At 44.3% G+C, this 24,920-nt stretch overlaps 1 long non-coding RNA gene across 1 annotated transcript; it reads left to right on the top strand.

The window, feature by feature from the left end:
- Positions 1-1,548: 1,548 nt before the first annotated feature.
- Positions 1,549-8,105, top strand: LOC133388462 (uncharacterized). Its single transcript, XR_009763817.1, has 5 exons — positions 1,549-1,667; positions 1,807-1,948; positions 3,974-4,160; positions 5,427-5,659; positions 8,022-8,105. It is a non-coding gene; the product is annotated as an uncharacterized LOC133388462 (long non-coding RNA).
- Positions 8,106-24,920: the final 16,815 nt, after the last annotated feature.

Here is a 24,920-nt window from a genome sequence, read left to right as displayed (position 1 = left end):
CTTTCGAACATCTTCAGGGGCAACCTCACCTATAGCACATTACAGTAGTCTAGTCAGAAAGTCATCAGAGAATAGACAACTGAGGCTAGGCTATCCCGATCCAAGAATGGCCATAGCTGGTGAATCAACCTAAGCTGGGCATAAGCACTCCTAGCCACTGAAGCCACTTGGGACTCTAGTGGCAAGTGGGAGTCCAGGACTACTCCCAGACTATAAGCCTGTTCCTTCAGGGGGAGTAAACCCATCCCAGAACAGGTCATACACCTGACTCCTGGACATCGGAACCAGCCATCCACAGTGCTTCTGTCTTACCAGGATTCAGCCTCAATTTATTGGCCCCTATCCAGGCCATCACTGCCTCTAGACACCAGTCCAACAACTTCACAGCCTCTCCTTATTGAGATGAAATGGAGAGACAGAGCTGTGTGTCATCAGCATATTGATGACACTGTGCTCCAGTTCATCAATGGTTTCATATAGATATTAAATAGCATAGGAAAGAGTATGGACCCTGTGGGACCCCATAACACAAAAGCCATGGAGCCGAGCAACAGTCTCCTAGTATTTCTTTCCTGCATGCAGGAGTAGAACCACTGCAATACAGTATCTCCAACTCCCCGTTCCTTCAGTTGCTCAAGAAGGACACCATGGTCAATGGTGTCAAAAGCGGCTGAGAGATCAAGGACAACAAACAGGGCTCCATTGCCCTTTCTCTCTCCTAATAAAAGTAATCAATCAGGGCCATCAACACTGTTTCTGTGCTGAAACCAGGCCAGAAGCCAGATTGGAATGCATATAGATAATCAATTTCTCCTGATATACATATTTTTGCAAGCAATTTCCTCTAACATAGTGAATTTTGGAAGTTATTTTTACAGATACCTGCATTTTTAAGCACCAGATTGTCAGTGGCAGTCCGGCCAGTGCAACCAAGTAGTCCTGACCTCAAGCCAGCCCCATCCAGATAACCCACAGCACCATTGTTGGGATAGTGGCTCTGCCCCAACACACCTATCGGTACTGGGCAGTGTATAGGGGCTCATGGGGGTGTCAGTTACATGGGAGAGCATCACATGCTCCTAATGATAGTCAGAAGCACAACAGGGTTTCTAAATTCAGAAAAGGGCTTGGAAAACCATGGTATTTTGCTGATCTTTCAGTACTTTTCTCAGCACAGTCCCCAACTGAGCCCAGAGTGTGTCACCCATAACTCCATATAGTGATTGGGCCTCTAAGCTCTATGCTTCTGTTAAAGTAGAATAATGGCTGCAAAGTAAATTGTTGATGAGCTTATCCTCACCATAAGGACAGCATGATTTTTCTTCCAGCACCAGTTGATATGGCTTCACCCTCTGCATACCAGCCATGTGTTCAATGGTGACATCACTGGAGATTCAGAACGTTGCTGTCTGCAGGGAATGATCCACTCTGCCTCACTGCACCCACCTGCCATGCTATTCCCCTTCTACCTATCTGACCGGCACTATGCAATTGACATGCTCATTATTCTAGCGGAGATCAAGGGAATCGAAGTGACAATCAAAGGGGCTCGGCTGAATGAATTAAAACATAAAAAAAGACAGCACGGAAAATCCAAAGAGAGAACAAAGTGAAGATTTTTTTTAAAAAATGGAAAAATGCAGAAAAAAAGCAACCAGTCAGAAAAGGTGGTATTTTCTTGATTCTTGTGTACAGCACTTTCCCTTTCATTGCCCACTTTTTATTAGATTTGAAGCTTTGTTTATTTGTTTTCAAAAAAATGTGCTTCTCCACCTGGTAACAGATATTTCCCTACCTTCCTAATAGCTCCTGTTTGTCCAGCATCCGAATATTATTCCCAATTCCATCAGCCACAGGTAGGAGACTGTGAGAAGCTAGGAAACAAAGGGATTTCAAGAGCCCCAGTACTGGCTGCAATCCAAAGATGCTGTTGAATGTGTGGAAACAGGTTTGAGTATATCGGAACTGGTGTGGGTTACAACACTACACACAGAGATGCACACACTAAATAGACTTCGATCCAGGCAAATGAAAAATCACACATTGAACAGTCCTCATTAATCCTCAGCCGTGTGCATTTTCTCTGCCCAATTAACCATGCTTATCTTGTGGCCCTGCATGCAGACAATGCTAACTTCACAATGCAGAGTCACAGCAACAGGTTTCATTGGGAAAATGGAAGAGAATGAGGCAAAAAGCCAAATGGCCAGGATATAGGAAGTTGGGAAGAAAAGAATACTTCTCACATTTCCCTGAGCTGGAGTCTTGAAATATATTTCTGAAATAAAGGTAGCTTGGAAAGATAATTTTTGAGCTCACCCTGCTCAGACAACACAAATCCCAGAAAGGTATGACACAGAACTAAAATTGTGTCTATAAAGCTATAATGGAACATAATACTCCAGTCTTGTTCAATCTGTACCGATTACCAATTTGTTTCCAGGACCATTTCAAATCCCAAAATAGTTTGGGACAAGGATACTCAAAGAACCACTTTCTCCCACATGAACTTGCCTACACACTATGGATAGCATTCTAGTAATGCGTCCCATCAGCACAAGGATTACCACTAGCGCAATGGGACTTTCACACCTCTCCTCCTCCCATGAGCACCCTGCACCCTCCCCAAATCTGCTCTGGAGGGTCGAGGGAACCCTAGAACAGATTTAGGAGGCAGCAGAGGAGGGGGAAGTCCCACTGCGCAAGCAGAAATCCTTGCACTGACGGAACATCTTACTTGGTGCCACATTGAATACAACCTTATGTTTATTTATTTATTTATTTCATTTCATTTCATTTATAAACCGCCTGTAGCTAATAGCTCTCTGGGCGGTGTACAAGGTTAAAATACAATATTACAATAAAATCAATAACAAATAGCAGCAAGATTTTAAAACTAGAACATTAAACATGAAACATTAAACGTTAACATTAAACATTAAAATGCCTGGGAGCATAGCCAGGTCTTAACGATGTTCATCGTCTGAGGCCTCATTCTGTGTCCCATCTCTATCAGAGGTGTTCTTGGGAGAGGACCTTTTCAAGTGTAGCACCTTGGCTGTGGAATTTCCTCCTGGCCTTTCCTAAATGGTTTTTCCTAAATGGCTCTTTCCTAAATGGTTTACCTCTTCCATAATTATTTTTTTTTTCACTTCTGGAAATCAATGGACTGACTTTAAATATTATCTGTCATCAGTCTGGGAGCTTTTTAAATACAAGAGTAAGGTCTTGCCTACGCTACTAGTTTTCAGCAGGTCAACACTAATGTGAAATTAGGAAAATGCAAAACAACCCTGAAATTGCTACAATAGATATTTGTTATTAACTCATAATTCCCAATTGATCCCTGACTCAGCCATTATGTCCATTGTGAGTAGACCAAAAGAAACTTTTGTTGTGTTTTTTTCACCCATTCTCTGTGACATAAAGCGTAATATGTATACCAGGTCAGCCTATCTTCCTCTTGATTAATATTTGATAGTTGTTGGAGATTTGCTGTTTTACAACTGCACCCATTTGCCAGACAAATTGGCTGCTATGACACGGCCTTGATATGTTAGGAATTTTGCATTTCTCCCAATACACATTTTGTTTCAAAGGATGAACTAGGAAGGTGGCTGAGCGGCAAATCTTAGATACAGCTCTTCAGGAGGCTGAGACATAGTGTAAAATACTGAGCTATGGTTTACCTGGAAGGGCTGTGGCTCAGCAATAGAGCTTCTGCTCTGCATGCCAAAGGTCCTGGGTCCAATCCCTGGCATCTCCAGATAGGGCTGGGAATGTTGCCTGTCTGAATCCCCAGACAGTCCCTGCCAGTGAGCATAGAAAATATTAAGCTAGATAGGTTAATAGCCTGATTCAGTATGAGACAACTTCCTACGGTCCTATGAAAATTTGGTAGAAAATGTAATGGGAGCATATAAGCTATAAGCAACTTAAGGTGAATTAATATATACTTTGCCTTCTTCCATAGAACTCATACATAATGTTCCCAGGAGACCTCTTCTCCAGACACCTTTCAAACACCAACTTGCTCGGCTTCAGTCCATTGCCCTGGATCATGTATAATACGTAGAGAACTGCATTGCGATGAAGTGAGATGAACTGCAGCACAGACTTTCCCTGCAGTGCCGAGTTAGCACATTGCACCAGCGTCAGCTGTAAGTATACCATTCCCGCCATTTGCAGGGGCAGATTTGCATCCACCACCACCCCTCATTTGAGGAAGACAAGGTGGTATGGTCCAGAGGGAGGGAAACAGGTCCCATGGCCATGGTTGGCCAATCAGGATTGGGGGGGGAGCTGTGTTTAAAAGCTGCTCTGTGCCCAATTCTCTTCATGCTTTTTGCTGCATGAGGGGAAGTTGCAGCTCAGTGCTCCTGCTGCTGGGCTGATGCCGAAGCCTTCTGCAGTGAAGAGAAGAAAACATGAGGAGAGATCCTGCCTTAGGCCTTTCAGTGGCAGTTTCCCTGGTCCCCACATCAGTGCCAGGGCATGCATCTCCAGTGCCTAGTTGGCTGATTTATTCCTGTCCATAGGCTAGTGGCGGCAGTGTATGCTTTTCATAGGGTCTCTGGCCGCGTCAGTTCCCACCGGGTGTCCTGTGGCCAGGTGGGTTGGGCCTACTGACAGTTTGCACTGGGCCCACTTTTCCAGCCTGCCTGCCAATCTTCTGGCTGCGCTACAAGGTGACCTGCTGGCGTGCAGACACCACGGCCTCTTCTCAGGCCTGGCATAGACTGGACCCATTGCTGGCTAAATATTGCGGGGGGGAGGCAGCTTGGGGTAGCGGGGAAGCCTTCCGCCCCCCCTTGTGTTGTTAGTTGTTTAATCTATCCCCCCTCCCCAGCCTAGCTTTAATTCCTGGGGTCCCTTGTGCGGCTGTGGTCACTATTGGGGTGGGAAATAGGTGCCAATTGGTGTCTTCCGGGCACTGCCCCTCCCCACTGGGGGCCTTTCCCCCCCTGCAGTTAGATTCCCTTCAGTGACCACTATTGCTGGTTCTTGGTTAGCATTGTTGTGCTGTTATTGTTATTATTAACAATAATTTTATTATCATTGTCTTAGTTACCCCCTCAGCTATTGGGTGTGATTTGAGTAGCAGTAGTAGTAGTAGTAACATTAGTGTAGCTAACTTATTGGCATTCCCAGGGGCCTGCAATTCAGTGCAATGCCTCCTAAGAAGGCCAAACTAAAAAAGGGAGTGAAGGTTGTCAAACAAGGTACCAAATGCCCTCCTGAACCAGCCCTCTCATCTGATGACGAGGAAGATGTGGGGTTTGGGCCCCTATGGCTAGAATTGAGGCATTGGAACGGGAGCACCAGTCCCTGGTGGTCCCTGGGGCAGGTCCTAACTCCTGGTCCCCACTCAAAAAATTGTTCAGGATAGCATCCAAAGCTAACCTCATGCACAATCTTGTTGCTAGGGTTGCCATTTTGGAGGAAGGTGTTGCCAGCATACCTACAGTGGATTGTCTGAACCCAGTGGTGCCTGCAGGGAACATGATTGAGGTGCCTTCGGTTCCCGACAGCTGTGTGCAGGTGATGCCAGTGGGTCCACGTCTGAATGCACAACTCCCATCTTCTACTACTGATACGGTCAGGCCTGCGTTGGAGCCTTCAGCATCCATAGCGTTGATTTCTACAGCCACTCTTCCCAGTGAGTCTGTTCCTTCTGTCACTACACTTTCTCATGCACTTGTGAATCCACCTGTCCCTCAGATGAGGCATGCCACTTCTGTGGTCCCTCCAATGCTATGTGTTGCAGCCCAAAATATGGTCTACATGGGCAGGATTCTCATTTCCATGCAGCCTCAGTTACCTTGGCCATCTGTGGCTGTGGCTTCTTGGCAACCACCCATGGCACCAATGGCACAACAACTTACTTCCTTGTCCTTGCCATCGTGTGTAGGGCAATACATCTCTTCCGCTGGGCAGAAGTGAAGCCTAAGAAAGGGGAGGAGCTGAAGGAGAAGGAAGCAGTCAAGAAGCAGAAGGTTGATCACATTTGGCCCAATTGGCTCAATACATACACTGTGTACATGGGGGTGATGATGCAGGTACACCTATACAGGGCTTTGTCTATGATAAAGTACCAGGACATTATACACAGAGCCTTCCTTCACTTCTTGGGTACTGCATTTTGGAGGTATGATGAGAATTTCTGGCAATAGGCAGCACTCGACCCCACCATGTGCTGGGACATCGAGCATCAGGGTCTGTTGTTGTGCTGCATGACCCCTGCCAGGCCTGCTGTTGGTGATAGGGCAGATAGTGGACATGTTCTGGTGCAGACACAGTCATTGGTCCCTGGCTCAGACCAGGGGCCGCAGTGGGTTAAGTCCTAGCAGTTCTGCTGGGCCTTCAACAGTGCAGGTTGCTGCACCCGCCGACAATGTCAGTTTACGCATGCCTGTGGCATCTATGGCACATCCCATCCTAATGTCTCCAGTGCGAGGGCTCGGCAGGCCAAACAGTCAGGTGGGAACCAGTCCCAACCCAAGCATGGCTCAGGTGGCGGGGGAGGTCTGCCGCAAAGCTAAGAGCCCCATAAAGTTGCCCCCCCTGGCATCACTGTTGAATTCGTATCCTGATCGTGACGCAGCCGTGTTCCTATTGTCAGGGTTTACAGGGGGCTTTAGGATCCTTTATGCCGGACCCAGGGTGTCTATTTCTTTCCCTAACCAAGCCTCCATGAGGGAATTGGCCACTGTGGTCTTCGCCAAGTTGGCCAAGGAAATAGCAGTGGACCAGATTTCTGGCACTTATTCTAGGCCTTCCCTTGCTGAGCTGTGAGTTTCTCCCCTGGGTACAGTCACCAAGAAACAACTGGGGGAATATTGCCTCATCCACAACCTATCCTCCCCTAAAGGGGGGGGGTCAGTGAATGATGGTATTCCACAAGAAAGGGCTTCTATGAGATACACATTGTTCAATGAGGCTGTTAGAGTCATTCAGCAGGGTGGATGGGGTGCGTTGTTGGTGAAATGCGACATTAAGTCAGCCTTTTGCCTGCTCCCTGTTCACCCTGTGGACATGGACCTTTTGGGTTTCAAGTTTCAGGGCAGGTTTTATGAAGATAAAGCAATACCTATGGGATGCTCCATTTTTTGTGCTGCCTTCGAGGCCTTCAGTACCTTCCTTGAATGGGCGGAGAGGGCCAGTTCTGGTTCTTCCCTTACTGCCCATTACTTGGATGATTTTTTGTTTGTGGGGGCGGCGGGCACCTCACAGTGTTCTTATTTGATGAGCAACTTTGAGAGGCTTACTGAGGAGCTTGGTGTGCCTCTGGCTCCAGAAACGTCCGAAGGACCTTTCACTTCTCTCACATTCTTGGTCGTTCTTCTCGACACCATCTCTCAGTGCTCTAAGTTGCCTAGCGACAAGCTGTGCTCTCAGCTGAGGGAGGCACTGACGGCCAGGAAACTTACTCTCCTCCAGCTCCAGGTGTTAGCTGGGCATTTGGTTTTTGCTTCCAAGGTTATTTCCCCTGGCAGAGCATTCCTCAGGCGTCTATGCAATGCCATGAAAGGTGTGTGCTCTTTTTTTCATTTCATCCACATGTCCTCAGCTATGCATGAGGACTTGCGGATGTGGATGACCTTTCTCAAGGAGTCCAGTGGTGTCTCTTGGAGGGATGAGTTGCTGCTGGAAGCTGAGCTTCAGGTAATGTCAGCTGCAGCCGGGGGGGGGGATTAGCCTTCAGGGTTATTTTCAGGGATCAGTGGTGTGCTGAATGCTGGCCCTAGGCCTGGAGAGATGCTGGGGCCATAGTGGACCTGACATTCCTGGCATTCTTCCCCATTGTTGTGGCAGTACACCTTTGGCCCTTGATCTTCCAGAACTGCACTGTTTGGTTCTGGTATGACAAACAGGCGACTATGTGTGTTGTCAATGCACAAACTTCCAGATCAGTCTGGATTATGTGGTGAGGGCGTTCATTTTACACAGTTTATGCTTTAATATTTATCTGTGGCCAGGCATGTTCCAAGCCTCCGGATGACACCCTATCTCACTTCCAGATGGAGCTTTTGGCCCCAGGCGCATCACCAGACCCGGTGCAGATGCCACAACATCTTTGGAGCCTTGGGAGCTAGAGGGGCAAGCTGCAAGTTTCTCCAAAAATTTGTTGTATTTTAAATAAATATATAACATAAATCCATGTCTGTGTCCTGAGTCTTCCTGTGGGTGTGGAGGCAGAATGTGTTCAAAGCCTTCTGTAGAATGTGCTCAAAGTCTGTCTGCCATCTTGTGTTTACCGGAGTTTCTCCCCATGATAGACATGCACAATCCTTTGTGAGTCACACTGCTGAGCAACATATGCATAAGATTACAATAAGGTGGAGACATCTTCATTTTTCCTTATTGGTAGCAGATAAATAACCGAAGCTGAAATGGCAATGAGATAAGGGCTGCAGAACAGTGAGAGGGCGAAGCAGTTATTACAGGGCTTATCCGTATGTATGGGGACTTGGGTAGGGGGGAGTTAGGCAGAAACTGTTAAGTTAGAAGCTTGTCTTCTCTGAAGTGCATAAAACTATCCCTGCTGAGATAAGTGCTCCATATTAAAACTGTCAGGCAGCAACTGTGCTTTTGCTGTATGGAAAGATGACCATACTTTTCTCTTGAATATCAGCTTCTCTAAGGTTTAATTAACCCACAGGAACCTAAGGTGAAACTATGAGTTAAGAGTGAGCAAGCAGTGCTTAATAAAGTAACCTCCTGTGGAGTAAGGGAGGGTGAAGAAGGAGGATGCAGCAAAATAGATCAAAAAGAAAGATGGGGTGAGTGGCAAACACAATGGACTCCAAAGCCTGCACTCAAGGACTGCTTTCTAGTGTTGATTAACCTGCCATGTCTAGATTGCAGTCTATAAGCTTATTGATCCTGGCAATGTATTATGCAATAACCCTAACTTTAGTATATATAGCTAGTGGGTTGTTGTGTGAGTACTTATGAATAGTTGAACCTTAAGGAACACTATTAAACAAAAGTATATGGTTGGGAAGCAATGCACATTGATCACATGGCTGCTTCACCATGATGCTAGCTTATACTCAGTCCACATCACAATATTGGTCAAACTTCTTTAGGTAGTTTAGCAACATTGTGGTCAACCTGGCTGATGTAAAGCTGTAGAAAAACAAACACACTCCACCAAGTGATGGAAGCAGAAATGTGCAGAGAAAACTTTGCATCCAGACCCAGCATGCAACATTCATTTGCATGTGGGGTAGAGTTGTACTTTATGTTTTACTGTAGTTGGAATACCTTAACAAACAGAAGAGTGCCTAGGCCATTTGTGCATTCTCGTCAGCTAGCTATCCTCAGTAAGGGTGCTGCTGGACGCTGGTTCACCTCAAGAAAAGTTAACATGTACAGAGCAGGAGTCACAGATCTGGTCAAGGAAATAATTGAACTACTTTTCCCTTTGTGAAGGGGAGAGAAGATTGAAGAGTTGAACTGTTCTCCTTTTAAAAAAAAGAATTGCTAAGTTTTCTTGGCTGAATTAATGCTTGCTGAAACCACATCTGGGAGGGGAAGCTTAGAACTACTCTGGTACCTTGGATCTGCCTAGACAATTCCTATTAGCTTGGAGCTGCAGAGCCGCAGAAGCATCTTTGCTGCTACCTGCTCTTTGGAGTTCCTCATTGCAATGCACCCCAGTTGCTGCAGCCTCTTGGCCAGAACAAGATGCTGCAATGGTCTCACATTCTGCATCTAGAAAACCCCCACTCCTTGGCTGTGTCGCTGAACTGACTTAAAGACCTAAGGGCACAGACTTCCTTTAGCATAGCTGGACCTTGGGAGAAGGTGGGACATGTTGGACTACAATATATTTTTGAAATGTTTCCTATGTTGCTAATCTCTTGTTGATTCACTGTTTGCTAGCTGATTAAATATCATTATTTACACATATCTTAGGAGTGTGTGTGTTGAGGAAAGACTGCTACTCAGACATCCAAACTAGAGGCCCGCATTTCCTGCGAGGGGGCTTGAGTGAAAATTTCATATAAGAAAAGAATAACAAACTAATCACAGGACAATTTGAACACAAATTATTTCGTATAGCATTGAAGAGTTGGAGGTCCTCTAGTGCAGCTCCCTGCTAAATGCAGAGTCTCCAGTGCAGGATTCAACTACAGCATTCTTGACTGATGGCTGTCCAGCCTCTGCCCCAGCAAAGGAAAGCTACCACCACCTCCTGAGACAGTGTTCCACCACCAAACACCTCTCAGCAACTTTTCCCAAATGTTCAGTTGAAATTTGCTTCTTGGCAGTTTCCACTAATTAGTTATAGTCCTGCTTGCTGGAGCAACAGAAAACAAGTCTGCCCCCATGCTCTACATGACAGCTCTTTAGATATTTGAAGACTGTTAGGATGTCTTTTCTTAATCATCTTTTCTCCAGGCTAAACATACCCAGCACTTTGTACCATTTCTCATAAGACTGTGTTTCCAGTCCATCACCATCTTGGTTGCCCTCCTCTGGACATGCTCTTGTGTGTCAATGTGTTTCTTAAAATGTGGCACTCTGAACAAAAGACAGTATTCCAAACTCAGTCTGACTGGAGTGGAATTATTGCTTCTTATGATCTGGGTACTATACTTCCGTTAATACTGCGTAAAATTCCATCAAAACCATGTAGAGTTATTAATTTCATAAAGAATAAGGGATGGCTGGATCAGTCTATTTCCATTCTGTGTCAGTTCTGTATGTGCTAAATCATAGGTTCATTCCATCCTGGGTTTTTTTGCAGATTTGTTTTTAAAAACACATGAAAAATTTTATTTGAAATTGTACATGCATTTTATATGCATTTGTCCCCTAAAATCATGCCTTTGGGGATGGTTTTCAATACATCTTTCCTGTAGAAGATTACTTTTAATGCATTTCACCATAAAATATGCCTTTTTGGTGTGCATTTTTGGAACTGAAACTGCATCACAAAAATCAAAGAAGTGTACAGTTTGACTGATAGGTGCATTCCAATCCACACATAAGCCTGGGATTGGTGAATTAGGTCGGTTCACTTTAGAATGTAGATTGAACTATTGTCTTCTTGTCCATTCTATCAAACAGTGTATAGTGGTTCCATTTTTGTCTTCCTTGGTGGTAGGCACAGCCATGTTGTTCTTCCTCCTTGTTTTCCACAGACAGAGACCTTAGGACTTTCTCTTGGCTACAATAAACCTTTATTGGGTTGTGCCATGAGAAGAGCAGATGAATTGAGATTAATATTGGCTCCAAGGCAAGCTGATGTATCAGCTGAGCCCAGCAACTGGTGATTTCATTCCTACTACTCACACCTTGTAGCTGGTTGTCAGCGTGGGCAGTGCTGAAAGAGTGTTAATTTCCAGCTATGTTAAACAGTTGCTTGAATAATTTATTGGTTATTTATTCTGCCTGAGAGGAAGGTCAGAATATGCATTTAAATGGAAATGTTCTTACAAACACTACAGAAAGGACCTAGTCATTATCAGTTCTTCTCAGCTGGACCTAGTTTGAAACAAGCTGGTCGGGGAGATCAGGGAGCCTACACTTAATCCTGAAACATTTATCAAACACTATCACAGCTGTTTTACACACTGAGGGTCTCCCGAATGTGTATGAGCTCACAGTCCCTGTCCTTGAACAGGCTGAAGTCGGCATTACTCTGCTTCCTGTTCTCACTTTGAACAGCCAACTTGGGAAAGGGTGAAAGGGCCATTTTGAAGTCTTCAGAACAAAGAGAGGTCAAAATCATTCTGGAGTTCAGGGTTTGTCAGTGGTTAGAACATAGGAAGTGTTTGTATACTGAGTCCCATCTAACTCAGCATTGGCTACACCAGGGGTTCCCAAATTGTAGTCCATGGACCACCAGTGGTCAAGCTTCGTTCAGGAGGTCTGCTGCAGGTCATATTCATATTTATTTTCAATTGTATTTTTATTGCTTCTTTTAGTTTTTCCATTACATTGTATTGGATTACAACTTGAATTCTAGGAAATATAGATTTTCATACTATAAAATAGACTTTAAGGAATAAAAGAGGCAATAAAAATACAATTAAAAATCATACAGCATCTAGCACAACATATTACAATTGCGACAATAGTCTCAACAGTGGGAATGACCATCAGCAATTTTCAAATGGTCCATGGCAAAGAAAGTTTAGGAACCAACTGGCAGCAGCTGCCCAGGATTTCAGACAGGAGTCCTTTCTTAGCCCTATCTGGTGATGACAAGGACTGAACTGGGACCTTTTGAATGTAAATAATATGCTCTACTGCTAAGCACAGCCCATCCCTTGTACAAGTATTGCAGCCAGCTTATTCAATACAAGGCTGACCTAGACAAATATTGAAGTGATATCTTCACATCCATTCAGACTCCCCCACCATGCTAGCTTCCCAAGAGGTGGGTCGCTGTTGCTTCCTAGGAGGGAGAGGGGGAGGGGAGAGGTGGCAGAGAGGGTGGCATGGTGCAGATGCACTGGCAGGAGTTCTGGATTGGATCTGCCAGCGCATTTACACCACACCAATCTCCTCAGTGCCTCACTCCTCTTTCTGTCCCTCCCAGTAAGCAACAGCAACTCATGTTCTGGGAAGCTAGTGTAGTGATTCTGCCCTACCTGTTCAGCCATTTCTGGCCTCCTTCCATTCCCATAACTGTATTAGCCACAGTGCCTCCAACATATATTGCCAGCTTGTTCCCTCTTCTACATTCCTCTCAATATGTACTGATCCTTCAGAACCCAAAGTCCTACTGCTGCTCTCTTTCCCCACACTCAGTCCTAGGCCCAATGTATTGTTCACATACTCTCAGCTTGCCTCCTGCCTGCCATGTCACAAGGTCTTCAATCTTTGAATATCCTCTTGTTCTTCCTGAACTGGAGAAACATGTGCTCCCACAACATGGTGCTACTACAGAATACAACAGTTGCTCCTGCACTCCCATCAGTGTCTGCCTGGAGCAGCCTTCTCCAACCTGTGGCCCTCCACATGCTGTTGGACTGCAGTTCACATCATCCCTGCCTTTTAGCCATGTCTGGGGCTGGTGGCAGTTTAGGGATGGCTGGCCAAGATCAACCCAGTGGTAAGGCTAACTGTGCTTCAGTAGTATTATTGTCTCTCAAAATAAAAGCATTCTGCTGCTAGGTGGGGGCTGGAGATTGAGTTCTCTGGGTCAGAGGGTAGAGCTGCAAGCAGAGCCAATGGGTTTTGACCTGAAAGGAGAGACAATGCCCATTGCAACAGCTGGCTATTTGCTAAAGATGTACCACTTGGTGGATGGTGGGGTGGTGCAGGTGGGGTTCAGTTGCTCTCTTGGCTTCCAAACACTGTGGGTGAGTGCTGCTGACAAAGAGGGGGAGGAGCAAGGCATGGGGAGGTCAATGAGGTGCGTGGCAGTGGAGCTAATGTAATGATCCTGCCACTACACACCACACTGTTGCAAAATTCCCATGCCTCACCCTCCCCTTCTCCCCCTTGGTCATTGGCAGTGGTGTTCAGAAGCCAGGAGAACAATGGAACTCCACCTGTTTTTTTATTTTTTAAAATGGCTTTAGATGGGGGAATTGCTTTATATGGTGCTTTTCTGGCCAGGTTGAGTTTTGTTTGGACAGCTGGCAAATAAACTAATACACTAAATCTGAGGGTTTGCCTTATTCCCTAGATCTCTACCCTATCACTATGGTCATCTATGGGGGGGGCTCCTTCTGGCGCTGCATACACAGAGTGTTCTCCCTGTGACTATTTGGACTAGAGCCTGTAGCGCAGCAGCACTGCCTGTGGAACATGCTTCCCCTTGAAATCAAACAGGCACCAGTGAGCTGTACTTTTCATCATATGGCAAAGCCTTTTATTATTATTTTTGCAGGCCTTTTCAGAAGAATGAGGGTAGAGACACACTTACTATTTTGCCAGTTCCAGTGTGTCTCCACCACTCTTTTCTGAAAATGGGGGCACATGACACTAGTCAAACCCCACCCCTTTTTACTTAAAACCTGGTGAAAGCAGCTTGAGTACAGTTGTATTAATTCACTTCAAAGAGATTTTGCAACTGATCAGCAGATCAGCCCATTCCCCCTCCAGCAATGGTCAACGGAAACGCTTTGCTGTAGGCAACTAGTGTGCTCACAGCCTGAGCCTACTCACTAGGGTTTCTAGGTCTCCAGTTTTCTCCAGGAGACTCTGGATTTTTGGGGTCCTCTCCAGGTCTCTGGGAGAGTCATCTTAATCTCCAGACTCTCAACTTCCATTAAAAAAAAATAAGTTTCTAGGTGGTCTGGTTCACAAGATATACACCAAAACGTCAGCTGCCCCCTCAACTTCTGTTAAATGAACTCGTAGCTGGGTGCTCTAACCCTGCTGTTTTAGGTTTGTAGCCAATAAGTGAAGTCAGGGTTGTGATTGACAAGGAGTTTGTTGACCAACAGACAGTAGCTAGACTCTATTGCAAGGCCAGAAAACTGTTGTTTTTCCTGCTTATCTGAAAATCTCATAAATTGAGTAAGTATATAGTTTCAGCAGTAGCCAAAGTCTTTTTCTCTCTTGTGTGCAGGAGTCAAACAAGTTTAAATTTTCCTGGGCTGTTGAAGAGGGCAGTGTTTTGAAAACCTTCCCAATATGAAGCTTTAATCCAGTACTCACTTTTCTGGGAGTAAAGCTACAATGCTAATCCCACATACTTGGAGTAAACCCCGTTGAATTCAATAGCACTTACTTTTGAGTAGACATGGTTAGGATTGCACTTTATTGTAAAAAATCTCAAAGCGGTTTACAGAATGGATTAAAACAATAAAATTATTGGCAACAACAGTTAGACAGGTATTTTAAAACATTCAAAATAATAAAACCAACAATGAGTTAAAAACAGGTAAAACCCCCAATAGTTTCTACATGCCTGGGTAGGATTTCCTAAACAAAATTGGTTTTAGCAGGTACTGAAAACAGTACAATAAAGGCATCTGCCTAATGTCAATAGACAGGGAGTTCCAAAGCATAGGTGCTGCTACACTAAAGGACTGATTTCTTACAAGAGCAGAACAAGTACTATGTGGCACTTGTAACATGGAAAGCACACCTTGAACTTGGCCTCGTAGTAAATCAGCAACCAATGCAGATTTCAGAGCAGAGGTATTATGTGCTGATAGGGTCTCACTCATGTCAGCAATCATGCCACAGCATTCTACACTAACTGCAGCCCCCAGGTCAGGTTGTGCTGCATGGGGATTTCTTTGCAATAGTGTAGTGGCAAATTTAGAAGTGCAGGGTGCCTTCATGAGAGTCACAGCCATCACCACTCCTGTTTTTGCTGCTGGGTTGAGAATGAGGTCCTTGTTAATGCCTTCTCATATCCCTAGCAGCCAATAAGCATCAAATGGGAGTGTGTTAGCGAAAGAGTCTTCTCAGTGGCTGACTCACCTCCTTTCACTCTTCTTGGCTCCAAACAGCAAGAAAGGACAAGGAAGCATGTTAGAAGACCCTTCTTAGTGACTAACACACTCCCTTTCCATACTGATTGGCTCATAGGATGCTGGAGACACTGGGACCTTGCTCCCAAAAATGTAAGGGGTCTAAGACCCCCTGAGACCTGGAATGACTACACCCATGCTTCTGTGACCTGGGCTAACTGGCTGCCAGGAGTTTTTTAGTTTTGGTTTTTGGTTAGGAATCCTGACTGGTTGTAGGATGCTGAGTTGTCTGCTCACAGGAATCTTTTTGTGGTTGGTATGGTATTGCATTTAGGAAATCATCACTGTCTTTTTCTTTTTCTATTTGTATTTTATTTACCTCTGATATCACTCCCTCACATCCATAGAAGCAACAACTGTGGTTCCGTGTGCTCAGCTCAACCCCCTTAAACCCACTGATGACGCACCTTGTTGATTGCATGACAGCTCATGATATTCCTAGCAGTTAATAAATGTTAGTAATCTATAAATAAACCATAGTTTTATGTACTGTGAGCTTAAGTTGGGGAGACAGCAGCAGAAGTGAGAATGCTGTCGCTACTTAGAAATGCATGCTTGCATATTTGATGAGTAAAGCTGTCTGTCTCTGCTATATATCTGTGCTTTGGATATGCTATTAGTTATTATGGCCTCCATATGTTAGTTGTTTTAGTTTATATGTTTTAAGATGTTTTAAGAGGCTATTTTAGTTCATTGTTTTGTGATGCTTTAACATGTGTTTTTTAAAAATTGTATTTTTGGTATTTGTGATTTTTATGATGGTGTAAACTGCTTAGAGATTTCTTTGAAGGAGCGGCATATAAATTACCTAAATAAATAAATGGTTGCCAAGATCTGCCAGAGGTATTTGTTTCCCTGAATCAGGATTAAATAATGCAGCTCTCTCTGCAGTTTGTCATTTGGAAGAAACCAGTGGAGTTTCACTGTACAGCAATCAAGTGAGCAGGATAAGGTGCTTGTGTAATGCATGCTCTCACATGCATACACACATTCGTGCACAGTGGCACTGTTCATAGCTGAGTCTTAAGGTTTCTGGGGCATATACATGCCAGTAGTTGGCCTCTGACATTCATAGTCCTTTAGATTTTGCCAACACCATGTGTACATAAACACACATTTAGCTTTGCATTATATGGACTGTTACTTAGGAATAAAATGAATTAATGAGAGAACAAAGGTTTTAAAAGTGGCCTGCTCTTGACTCACTCTGTATTTCCAAAGATCCATAAAAAGCATGGAGAGTTAACACAGCCATGAATAGTTATAGTCCTAAGAGGAGATTTGTTGAATTTACTGAAAAGGTCTTTCAAACAACCCTTCTCTTAGAAGGATTCCATGTAGCTGCAAGGAAATATTAAACATTTTACAAGCATCCTGGCCAATTACAAGTGATCATTGCTTTCCATCCTTTCGTTGCTGTCATTGCCTGGGAAAGGAGAACCCTAACTGCAATAACTCAGTGGAAAAATCTGGTACATAGGATAATATGTATGCAGTAGTGTAGTGGCAAATTCAGATGTGAGGGGTCTCTTCATGATAGTCACAGCCACTCCCCCTTTTTTGCTGCTGGGTTGAGAGAATGAGGTCCTTGTTAATGCCTTCTTCCACAACAACAGATGTTCCTAGGAGCTAATCAGCATGAAAGGGGAGAGTGTTAGCTGCTAAAATGAGTCTTCTCAGTGGCTGACTCACCTCCTTTCACTCTGATTGGCTCCAATCAGCAGGAAAAGGCAAAGAAGCATGTTAAAAGACTTTTTTCATCAGCTAACACATTTCCCTTTCATGCTGATTGATTCATAGGATGCTGGAGACATTGGGACCCTGCTCCCAAAAAAGTAAGGGGTTTTAGACCCCCTGAGTCCCTGGACAACTATACCCCTGTATGTATGTATGTAATGGAGCATCCCACTTTTCAATTTCAATGAATGGAGTGGATTGAAGATAGGAATGGAAGTTCCCATATTATCACTATATAATTGGGCTGTTATCACACTGTTTGAATTCATCTTTGAATGCCCATTAATTCAGCATCTGTGACAGCAAAAAGCCAGAGGGGGACTATTCCAATTTCTGTAAAACAAAATTTCTTACTAGGAATTCCCAGGATCAATGCAGAGTGGTACTGCCCATTGCTGCACACAATCATTGTACTAGTTGGTACTTATGAAGTTGGCTTATACTGGGTCAGACTATTGTTCCATCTAGCCCAGTATTATCTACTCTGACTGGCAGCAGCCTAAAGTGGAGGTTTTTCACATCTCTATTACTTTTGATCCCTTTTTCTGGAGATATTGGGGACTGAACCTGAGGCCTTGTGTATGCAGTGCATGTGCTGTCCTGCTGATCTAAGGCCCCTCCCTTACAAATATGAAGGTGCTTTAGTATCAAATTGGAACATTAGGACTAGACTAGAATACAATTTAACATGCATGTTTCTGATTACACAAACAGTAGCCATGGGGATCAGGACTATGGGAAGTGGGTGAGCTGGGATGAGGATGTAGTTTAACACTTTTTCTCTCTGCCACAGTCCTGACCAAAAACTCCTCTCTGAAGCTGCTGTTTGCATTTTAAGGGAAGTTCCCGTTGGCACCAATGGTCCTCCTCTGAATAATTATTTTGGGTCAAGCTGCTTTGACATTGTCAAAAATATGGTCTCTGGGGTACCAAGTTTCCCCATCATTCCACTGGAAATCTTATTGGGGTACAAATGTACCCCAAAGATGGTCAGTGTGATTTTTTTTGTCTGGTCTGCATGAGGGTTAATAATAGCAGCAACAGCAATAGCAGCAACAGCATGATTTTGCTTGCCTAAGTTAGGGTGCCAAAATGAAAAAAGCTAACCAGGAGAGTGGACATTTGTGTACGAGACCTGTGAGCTCAGTTCAGTTCTGGTGCTGAAGACAAATCTCTAGGCTCAGAATGTAAGAAGCACCTTGTTCTTTACTTTCTTTGCATTGTACACCCGGATCTTGCTAGCAGATCTTGGGGCCAAGTTCAAGTTTCTAGTTCTGGTGTGCAAAGCCCTGTACAGCTTGGGACCAGGACACCTGAAAGACCGTCTTACCCCTTATATACCCAGTCAATCTGCACTCTGCACGTGAGGGCCTCCTGCAGATACCATCTTATCAGGAGGTCCGTTCTGCACAACATAGGAAGCAGATCTTTAGTGTGGTGGCACCTACTCTGTGGAATTCCCTCCCCTTAAATATTAGGCAGGAGCCATCTCTGTTATCTTTTCGGCACCTATTGAAAACTTTCCTTGTTCAACAAGCCTTTAAGTTAAGACCTATCCCAGTCTGTGTCTGTGTTGGAATTGCTTTTAATATGTTTTTTTAAATCCTTTTTTTAAACAATATGTTTATTTTAACCCTTTTTATTTAATATTTTTTTAAGCTTTTTTAAAGAATGTTTTTAAAGTTGTATTGTTTTAATGTATTTTAAGGTCTGTTTTTATGATGTTTTAAATTGTTTTTACTGCTTTTGTTTTCCGCCCTGGGCTCCTGCTGGGAGGAAGGGAGGGATATAAATTAAATTAAATTAATTAATCAATCAATCAATTAATAGTAAAAAAAACCCAAAGTAGACCTGACAAGCCTGAAGCCTGCTCACTTGTAATGCAGACAAGCCCAGTAACTGGAGGTTCATACCACACTCAGACACTTGCAGTCAGGTAAATGGAACTGTGAGAGAATGAATGAGCTACAGGACCTTCCAGCGTCCAGACTTCTTTCTGACCCTTTCCTGGGTGGATGGGACACTGCATTGCAACACTAGACATGGGAGCAAAATTAAGCCAATAATGTCTGATCCATGCAACACTCCCTCCAGAGGGCCCCCCACTGATGCATCTGCTAAGAGAGTTGGCAAGTTTACTGACCTTTCCATTTCAAAAGGCCTAAAACTGATTCTTTTTTTTCCTCTTTGCGACTAGAAATTTGTCATGGCACTTCAAACAATTTCAGCTGCTAACACATGAAGCAGAAAATTTCCCATTAAGGCTCTGCGAGACAAGGAGAGGAGTTTATTTTGAGAAACTGTTCATTTACTTGGGGGGGGGAGTTTTTCAATGAAATTTGAATTCACTCAATGCAAACAAAAAATTCCATTGATGCCCAGCTATGTACTGAACACTTGGAAAGGGATATAAATTCAGCCCCAGCTGTGTCCTATGTGAAGGTCCACCCTACTGAGTGAGAATGCTCTCTCTTCCCACTTGTCCTTATTCCACCCCCACAGAAGAGTGGTGGAAGAGGGTAGGCTACAATAGTACCATTAGTACCAGACATAATGAGTGTTCCAGCCCAGAACTCTTTGAGATTCGTCTCAGTGGCCAAACTTCTTCACCACTCATCAGGAAGTTTCCTGCACACTCCTCCTAGTGGCTATTTATCTCACCCTTTTACACCCTAAACCATGCAAGCCATGTAATCCTTTCCCATGTTCACTGACTGTTCTGTTTTATTGTACCGCCCAACTCTGTAAAGTGGGGAGGGCAGACTTCAGGCTTCTGGGAACTCCTTTGGTTTTTACTGGAGCTCCAAGATCCATCCATCAGAGCCTGTTGCAAAATCCACTTGGAATTGTTAAAAAAAATCTGGAATTACTTTTGAGCAGCAGAACTGAGTTCAGAGTCCTTCCACACAAAAATCCATTCTTGGTTATCCTCTCCCAACCAACATTCCTAATTTCAGTGGTATAATGGGGAGGTCATTTTGTAGTTACTATTGTTAAACAATTAGGAGTCAGAAATCCTTCATGATCTACTGAAAATCACTCAGAGACTCACAATAGAGCCTGATCTACCTTATGTTCCTGCCTGCTCTAAAATTCTGTTTAATCATGAGCAGGAATGGGGGAGAAATTCAATTCAGTTGGCATTTAAAGCTGAATCTTCAGTCATCTTTTGAAACAAAGGCATCCTTTAAAATTCGGACTTATCTGAATTTTGCAATGTAGCTTTCCAACCAACCAATGTTTACAAAAATGCATATATTAGGGGAAAGTGCACATAAAAATGAATATATTAGTGAAAATAACCTAGGCAAATGTACTATGTTAGAATAAATTGCTTGAAAAAATTGTTCATTAGTCAAAACTGCATACAACAATGAGTTTACTGGAAGAAATTCACAGTAAAATGCTGAGGTATTGTCATGAGGATTTTTTTAAAAAAACACACACAAAAATTGCTGCAGTAATGTGGAGAACTGAATTTAAGATTGGACAAATGAGAAACTGAGAGAATGAAAATTGACAGATCTTTCCATCCCTACTGTCCATCCCCACATGTCAGTATAGAGGCATACAGGAGAAAGCAGAAGTAGTCCTACACTTGGTGCCTGCATTTTCAGTAGCCTATTGGAAGGAGAGCTCAAGGCAACCCAACAGTGACACCTTTCCCTAGCTCCACATGACTATACTCTAGAGATGTGCATCAGCCACATGATCCAACTTGTATATCTTGCATAAATCCCTAGGAAAGACAGGGGTGGTGGAAAGGACCTGTTATCATAATGCACTGTTCTTCAATCTTGGGACCCCAGATGTTGTTGGACTACAACTCCCATCATCCTTGGCAGAGCTTGGAAAAGTTACTTTTTTGAACTACAACTCCCATCAGCCCCAGCCAGCATGGCGCTGGCTGGGGCTGATGGGAGTTGTAGTTCAAAAAAGTAACTTTTCCAAGCTGTGATCCTTGGCCATTGGTTAAGCTGACTGGGGATGGTGGGAGTTGTAGTCCGACAACATCTGGGGACCCAAGGTTGAAAAGCAGTGCCCTAATGAGATGCTGATGGGAAATTATCTTCTCCCCTTGCCCCATGGATGTTTGGTAATACAATGGAGATATCTGAGTTTCAAAGGGGAAAGGCATGCATCCATGTGAAAACAAACACAGAGTAGTGTCCAACACTACTGTCCCACTAGTGCAGCAGACTTCTACTTGCACACTGGTACTTTACCCACCTCTCCTCTCCCCTGGACCCCCCTGTGCACCCTCAAAATCTGCTCCGGGGAGTTGGAGGACTCTCTGGACTTTATACATACTGTCATTTTGATCATATCAAATGTTTCGCCACCCCCCTAAAAAAAAAGACAAAAGGAGACATTATACAAACAAGGCAATGGGATTAAAAGCATGAAAATATGATTTTGGCTTATGAAGTTACTAGGACTTTGTCTTTCCCTGCACTGCTGCTACACTAAAATAGAAGGAAAGAGCAAGCAATTAGACTGTTCATTGAAAAAGAAAAGTGACAGAACTTTCAAGATATTCTGTGAGAGGGAAGAGGGAAGGCTGATTTTGACCTCTTTCATAGGACATCAGTCTTTTGTAAGCAATACTAATGGTCTCAAAATTTATTACTGGCATTCCACTCTTGCATAATGAAATATCATTCATTATGCAACTTTGCAGTTATCAAAGATCACTTTTAGGAAGTTTGGGCTTCATTATTAGCAGAGTTATTGTCTTTTGGAGATAGAGTTAGTGGCCATTTGTCTTTCTTGATGCAATTAATAACTCCTCCCATGGGGCACTGAATAGGTTACATTTAGTGAGATGGTGTTATGCTCCCTCTTTCATCAGCCTAGATTGCTGTGTGCAGCCTTCATCTCTCTGCACAAGGACTACCGTCAGTGCCTTTCCCATATTACTTTGCTCATTCTGTTTAAAAGGGCAATGACTGAAGTTTCCCAAGAAAAGCTAGATAAGGAAACTCCATGCAGCGACGGCCAGGTCTGCAAGAATGAATGGTGTATCATGGATCAAAAGCAGTTTGGGTCTAGTCTTCATGGGTCGCTACTAGACAAATTTCTCTGTGTGGGTTTTTTTTCATTGTTTCAACAGTCACCTACACTAGTGACTTTCCAGGGTGGCTCTACATATGTCTTAGAAAACTGAAATGCTGAGAAATTTGTTAACTGATTGATGTGAAGTGAAGAGCATTCAGGACTGAAGGGTGCACTCAAGGTGCATGAATGTTGATCTGACAGAAGATAATGAACTCACAAGGTCAGGTGAGCAAGTTGCAAACTTGCTTCAAGGGTCCAGTGTCCTATTTTTAAAAGGCCAGCTAAGCCAGCAATTAGGGCATTGAAATACAACTGAGAAGTGAAGAATGGAGATCAGCTGGATTAATGTGAATAAGAACAGCTCCCAAAAGCTGAGCGATCAGGAGAAGACTGTACCCTGGAGTTGCCAAAAGTGATTGGGTGGGCATTCAGTCAAAGAAGAGAATTCACATCCTTCATGGATATAGAGATGTGTCCTTTAGCTTTCTTCAGGTATGTCCATAGTAAAAGACAGAGAAAAGAAATGGTGGTACAGCTACTCAGTGAGAATGGCAAAATAATAACACATGACAAAGAAAAGGCAGAAGTGCTCAGTTCCTGCTTTGGCTCAGTCTTCCCCCAAAAGAGGGTTGATGACCCTCCTGGGAAACATGAAGTTGAAGGGGCAGGATTGCAGCTTGAAATTGGTCATGGAATACCTAATCACTTTGAACAAATTCAAATCTTCAGGGCCTTATTAACTGCATCCTAAAGTACTGAAGGAACTGGATGAAGAACTCTCGGAACCGCTGTCTATTATCTTTGTGAAATTGTGGAGGATGGGTGAAGTGTCAGATGACTGGAATAGGGCTAATATTGTCCCTATCATCAAAAGGGCAAAAAGGAGGAACTGAGGAACTATAGACCAGTCAGCCTAACATCAATCCCTGGGAAAATTCTGGAGCATATTATAATGTTATGGATTTGTAGTTGAGATGGATAATTTCTCTGAGTCCCCTTCCAGCCTCTGATTTGGAATCTTGCGCCTGGGGGGTAAGAAACTCTCTCTGCTGGTCATATGAGTTTCTTTTGTTAATCTAATAGAGTGGCCAGGTGGATTAATGGGTCTATCAGGTGCCCATCAACTGGAGATCATTTTGTCATTGAAACTCTTCAAGAGAGCCCCCCCTCCTGGGCTGAGGAGAGGCTTGTGGTTTTGAGTTGTATCTGAGAAAGGCTGGGAATGAGAGGCAGGCAGAGAGACTGGCTCTCTGCACCATGGCTTTGGGGTGCTTCCTGTAACCCTGATGGAAAAGCTGGGTATTGGACTGCTGATGCCTTGAACCTCTCCATCCTAAGCTCAGGTTGGAATGTGTGTAAATAAACAAACCATATTTCATAAAGACACCACAGTCTCCACTGACCTTCTTCCCAAGGAAACCAAACCCTGAGCGAGCGCAGGGACCCCTGGAAATCTCACCACTCGGAGATTGGGGTGGTGTGCAACACGGGTGTCAGAGTGGGATAGAGTTTCCTGGAAGGATTGGGAGCAAGGTGTGCCTGAGTTAAAATGGAGAGAGAAACAGCAACTCTCCTGGAACAGATGAGATTGATGTTCCAGCAGAGGACCAGCAGCAGAGGCAATGGGACCAGCAGCAAAGGCAATGAGAGCACCAGGAGGAACAGGAGCACTGGCAACAAATGGGGGAGATCATTGGTAGCTTCTTGGGAGAGGAAAGGGAGACCACGTGGGGAAGTGAGAGCCCTGCCTGATCAGCTGCTACAAGGGGTCAAGGGTGACCCAGGAGTCCAGCTGCAGAGCACCCAGACTGGGGTGGCTAAAGAGATCCAGAAAGTGGATGGGCAGCTGGAGGGCTTGGACTGTAAGCAGTTGCAGTCAGTAGCGGAGGAGGAAAAAGAGGCTTTGATTGTCCAGAAGCCTGCCAGGGAGGAAGACACCAGAAAGCTGGAAGTAAAGCCCCAATATTTGAAGGAGGACAGGATGGAAAATGAAGAGGAAGAGGCCTCAGGAGAAAGTGGGGTAGAGGCTGGAGAAGAGATGCTGCAGATAGATTTCTCCGCTCGATGTGTGCCTGCTGTTAAAGAAGTAATGCAGCAGGAAGAAAAGGCCTTGGAGAAAGGTGAACTAGAGGCTAAGGAAGAGCAGCTGTTGATAGATTTCTTCACCCCGTCTGTGCCAGCTGTGGAAGAGAAAGTGCAGAGTGCAGAAGGAAAAGTTGGAGGTGTGTGCGCAAGAGGAACTGCCAGCTCCTGGTGAAATGGCTGTGCAAGAAAAAGTGCAGGAGGAGAAGCCTGAGGTGGAAGTACAAGTCCGAGAGGAGCTCCCAGTGCCTGGAGAGATGGGTGAGATAAAATCCCCAAGTGACTTTGCCCCTTGGGTGCCCCATAATGGTCTTAAAAGGTGGGATGCAGCTCCTATGATGAATGCAGTCCCTGAGCAAATTCCTGCAGTGAGAGGCATCCTGTGAGTTTGGAGGGCAAGAGACACTGGGGGGGGGTGATCTGCCTCTGTTTGGTCTCATGATTCACACTGGAGATGATGAGGGAAAACAGAAAAGATTTCTTTCTGCCAGCCTGGGTGGGCTAGGCCAGCTAGTCCTGAAGAAGATGCCCCCAGACAAAGACTTGTGGCAGAACTTTGATTTGGAGTTTGGGGCAGGAGATGAAGTG

This window comes from Rhineura floridana, chromosome 7 (genome assembly GCF_030035675.1).
Source record: "Rhineura floridana isolate rRhiFlo1 chromosome 7, rRhiFlo1.hap2, whole genome shotgun sequence".
In the NCBI taxonomy this organism is placed as follows: domain Eukaryota; kingdom Metazoa; phylum Chordata; class Lepidosauria; order Squamata; family Rhineuridae; genus Rhineura; species Rhineura floridana.
The sequence above is the reverse complement of the archived record's forward strand: the minus strand, read 5'-3'. Positions and strand labels throughout refer to the sequence as shown.